Raw genomic sequence first — 5370 nt, 5'->3', positions numbered from 1 at the left:
GGGGATACCTGTTCTTGATCGTGACTTGGTTCAGTGATCTGTAGTCTATGCACAGTTGCATGCTTCCATCCTTCTTCTTCACGAACAATACAGGCGCTCCCCATGGTGAATGACTCGGGCGTATGAAACCCTTGTCAAGCAGCTCCTGTAGTTGCTCCTGAAGTTCCTTCAGTTCTGTTGGAGCCATGCGATAAGGCGCTTTGGAGATAGGATTTGTACCGGGAATGAGCTCTATCTCAAAGTCAATCTCCCTGTCTGGTGCTAAGCCTGGTAACTCTTCAGGGAAGACTGCTGGGTAGTCACATACGACTCGAACCTCTGCTAGCTGTTGGTTTATGTCCTGGCTGGCGTTGACTACGTGTGCTAGGAATCCTGTACATCCTAAATCCAGTAGCTTCTGTGCTTTCATAGCTGAGAGAAACTTCTTGGCCTTTCTCTTTGGTTCCCCGCTGTATTCAAATTGCACTGCCGCTTCAGGTTGGAAGATGACTTTCTGTTTACGGCACTCTATGGTAGCACCGTATCTGATCAGAAAGTCCATTCCAAAGATAACATCATAGTCGGTCATCTCTAGCACTATCAGATCACAAAAGAGCTCTCTGTCTGCTATAATGACCGGCACTGCTCTGAGCTAGTGCGTGGATGCCATGATCTCTCCTGAAGGTAGTGCCGTCAAAAACTGACCACTGAGTACCTCCGAGGGTATTTCTAATTTTTCAGAGAACATCCTGGCTATATATGAATGGGTTGCCCCAGTATCAAATAGAACAGTAGCACTATACTGTAAAATGCTAATCTGACCTATGACAACTGTTGAGGCATTGGCTACGTCATCTCTGGTGAGTGAGTAGATCCTCGCATTTGCCGTAGCTGGAGGGGCTTCTAATCTGCCCTGGCTGATAAGTGGACCTTCTAGAGCGGCCTGCATCTGATATAACTGAGCTGGCTGGCCTGCATACTGAATCTGCTGTGGCTGAGGAAGACCGGTCTTGTTCGGGCACTGCTTGGCCATGTGCCCTTCTTGTCCACATTCAAAGCATCCTCGTGTGCCCTTGCGACAAACCCCTGGGTGGAATTTCCCACAAGTAGCACACTTTGGATAACTGGGTCGCTTGCTAGATGGTCCTCCTTTTGGGTCACTCCCTGATTTGCGCTTGCTGTTGGAGTTCCCTTTCCAGTTAGAGCTGTGGCCTTGCTGTTTTTGAGTGTGAGAGTTTCCTTGGCCTTTGGACTCTGAGGAGACTTGCTTCTGCTGCTTTATGCTGTTCTGGTAATGCTCTGTGGTCAAGGCACTGCTCACTAACTCCTCTGTGGTTTGTGGCCTATGTATGCCACCAGCCACGTTCACTGCTATCTCTGGCCTCAGCATCTTGAGCATCAACCGGATTCGTTCCTTCTCTGTGCTGACTAGCTCCGGGCATAGACGAGCCAACCTGTTGAATTTCTTCACGGCTTCCTCAACTGAAAGGTTGCCCTGACGAAACTCAGTGAACTCGTCGTAGTGGCGGTTTGTAACCCGTATGTGAAAGAACTCCTCGAAGAATTCCTTCTCGAAATCAGCCCATGACATCTGGTTCACTGGGTGCTTCGTTCTGATTCTTTCCCACCACATGCGTGCGTCTCCTGTCAGGCAGAAGGAGGCACACTTCACCTTCTCGTGTTCTGGCCAGTCGCTCTCCAGTGTTTTGAACCAGGCTTGTGCATCTCATGGTTCACTAGTGCGAGAAGTTCTCGGCTTGACTCGCCGCCACCGGATCGATAGGCTTCCTTTCTTGGCTCATCTGTGCTGTAGGCTGAGCGGGTGGAACCTCTAAGACTTCGGAGTCGTCGGGTTCCCGGGTGACTGTGGGGTACTCTGTGATTAGCCTTTAAGGTGGCTATTTCGTCATTGCTCAGGTGAATCGAGCCACTAATCTTGTAAGGTCCGGGGAGGCACCGAACTGCGCCTCTTCTTTGGGGCTCGATGGTGGTGCCCTTCTAGCTGGGCGTCCTTGTGCCATTGCTAAAGACATAGAGGACAGAACATGAATAACTATTACAATCATAATTGTATAACTACCACTATCATGTTATATACTATCACATACTATCATGCAGCAGTTTATCTATAAACATGATCTATAACAAGGAAACAGAAAGCATAAATAAAGTAGAGGTATTCTTACTTGGAAGCTGTAGGTTCAATGCTGATGTGTGTGTAGGAAGTATGGAACACTGCTCTGATACCACTCTGTAACGACCCGCCTCCTACTGACTAGGCTGCAAGGCCGATCGCTACAGTTATGTTGTGCTGGACTATTAATGCGGAATGAAAATTGGCTAATTTAAAATTTTACTGAACTAAATGCTGTAAAGTTCAACTTAGTGTTCTTGGTGTACCTAGGAGTTGTACACATGCTAGGGGAGGTGTTTACAACTGATAATGAACTTCGGATCGATCCACAGACTGATCTACTAATACTGGCAAGGTAGGAAACTTTGGATCGTTCAACCGACTGATCCACAAACTACACTGCAATTCTGTACGCTGCTGGATCGGTCTGCCGACCGATCCAGCGAGTCCCTGATCGGTCAATGAGACCGATCAGTGGCTTACTGATCGGTCTGCTGACCGATCAATGAGCCATTTTTCGTGACCCAGCTCCTGATCGATCCACAGACCGATCAGGGAAAGAACAGAAAGTTCCGTTCGCAGAAACCAGGTCCCTGATCGGTCTACCGACAAATCAGAGACTCCCTGATCGGTCTGCTGACCGATCAGGGGTTTCTGATTTCGTATCAGACCCCTGATAACAGCACTGATGCGTGCCAAAGTCATTACACAACACTATAAAAGCTAAGAGAAACATTCTACTAAGTAAGGGCTAACATACTAAACATGATTAAGTCATAGAATACTAATTCATGGCATGTAAGCATATGGAAACCAAAACTAACAAGGTTTTAAGCTGTTCTCTTGCTAACTAACAGAAACGTAAGATAACGCTTGCTATAAGTACTAATCCATACTGAACACGTTCTAATGCATAATAAAATAAAACTAGATCCCTAGGATCTTTATTCCAGTTCCTTCCACGCACATCTTGATCTGCATTGACCTCCAGCCTCCACTTTTCCTTTTACCTGTATCTGCAGTATAAGGAAAATAGTATCTGTAAGCTAAAAAGCTTAGTAAGAAACCATCTACCTCACTAAAACATGCATACGATGCAAATATGATTTTAAATCATGCTGTTTGAAAGGATATGCTAAGTATACTGAATAACTAAACATGGCATGGCATATAAGCATACAATCATGGCATGACAACTAATCATATGAATCAATAAAGATAACTGAACTGAACATATAATAAGCTAAACTGTAGCTAAACTGATACTGAATTCCAACTCAACTAACATAACTAATTTGAGCTTTGAAAACTAATTCATAATAAGTGAAAATACATAATCATGCTGTTTGGGCCCGGCAACTATACTTGCTGTGCGCGCATCCCTAACTAGACCCGGGTTTGCATGTCCCGAATTGAGTAGGGTTAACTAGGTTATCTAAACCTAGTGATGACTGTGGGAGTCCAACCCAATGGATATCTGATCCAGTACAGTGCCACTGAAAATAAAATACTGAATATAGAGCTAACTGTTTTAACTTGCTGTTTCTAGGTTATCTGAACCTAGAGCTAGGTTGTCTGAACCTAGAGGCGACTGTGGGAGCCCACCCATTGGACCGTAGTCCTATATAAGCTAAAATAAACTGATTTACTGATTTAAATGCTTCTAATGCATTTGACTGAGCTATTAAAATGCCTAATTTGCATTTTAACTTAACTAGCTATTTTATCGAACACCTAGTGTGCCCCAACTCTCCCCTCTATTAGGGAGACCACTTCTAGGCACCCGACAACGTCTAGGAACCCCCACTGAAGAGGAAATACGTGTCTGGCCCATCTAGAAGTACTCACTAAATCCCTAAATCTGCGAGGAGGGTCAAATTCACCCTATGCGTCGATAAAAATAGCATATAGCTAAACTAGTGCGTATAAAACCAAACGGAGCTACTTATGCTGCAGGTGAGGGGTTTCTTACCTCGTACGCTAATTTTCTTACAACTCTATTCGCTAGAATTCCGGTGGAGACGATCCTTTCGATAATCTCCTCGCTCCAACGCGTCCTTCTCGCGGAGGGGAACGTTCTTGTGTTGGAATCGCTGCCGGAAGGTGCTCTTAGGGCCCTAGGGAGGGAACCCTAGGGTTGGCTTTGGCTTGTTTGGGCGCCGAGAGAAGGAAGAGGAGAAGGAGAGGGTGTTCAACGGTGAGGGTTTTTGAGAAAGAGATGTTGCCGAACCAAACTAAAAATAACCCAAACCAACTTAGGTTTTTAATTTATATTAAGTGGGTAACTAGGCCCAACTCAAATATAAATATAAATGTTTCCCTTCTCTTTCAGCACGGCCCTGCTGGGTTCACCGGTTACTAAGGCTAACTAAAGGTTTAGCGGACCCGAGAGGTCCCGGGTTCGATTCCCGCTAAAGCCTTTTTATTCTTCTAATTATTTTTGCTACTTCTGCTACTCGGAAAATTCCGGAAAAATATCTAAAAATTCCAGAAAAATCATAGAATATTCCTAAAATAGTTTTGAGAATTTTCGGGCGTTACAGTAAGCCACTTGGTTTTCTCTTGCTCTTTTGTTTAGTTTTCTTTTATTTCCTTCTCACCTTTAACTAAATTTTTCATTTATTTATATCCAAATATTATTCATTATCCTAGTGGTTATTATACATCCATCTATCTCCATTATTTGTGGGAGGTTCAAAGTTCAATCCTTGACCTCACCTCTTCTTATTCTATTTTTTTTGTTTCAATTTTCCCTTTTCTCTTATCCTTTTTATTTCTATGCTCTAAAGAAAATAATACTCATATACTTATCCTATAATTTCGTGGGTGTTACAGTACCCCATACCTCATAGAAAGTTCATCTTCGGACTTAGAATAGTGATGTCAGGTGGTACCGGACTTCCGGTTGATTGCATCGGCTACCTTGTTCGCTTTCCCGGGGTGATAAAAGATTTCACAATCGTAATCCTTGACTAGCTCGAGCCATCTGCGTTGTCTCATATTTAGGTCTTTCTGCGTGAATAAATATTTAAAACTCTGGGTCTTTCCCGAACATCTGAATATTGTACTGCAGATTCTCCGAGAAAAACAACTATATGCAAAGTTCTCCAAATGCAAGTTCTGGCTAGATCGAGTAATATTCTTGGGTCATGTCATCTCCAAGGATGGAGTCATGGTAGATCCAAGCAAGATTGAAGCTGTAAGTAACTGGAACATACCAAAGAGTGCCAGCGAAATCAGAAGTTTTCTGGGATTAG

The sequence above is a fragment of the Zingiber officinale genome, chromosome 4B (genome assembly GCF_018446385.1).
Source record: "Zingiber officinale cultivar Zhangliang chromosome 4B, Zo_v1.1, whole genome shotgun sequence".
Taxonomy (NCBI): domain Eukaryota; kingdom Viridiplantae; phylum Streptophyta; class Magnoliopsida; order Zingiberales; family Zingiberaceae; genus Zingiber; species Zingiber officinale.
The sequence above is the reverse complement of the archived record's forward strand: the minus strand, read 5'-3'. Positions refer to the sequence as shown.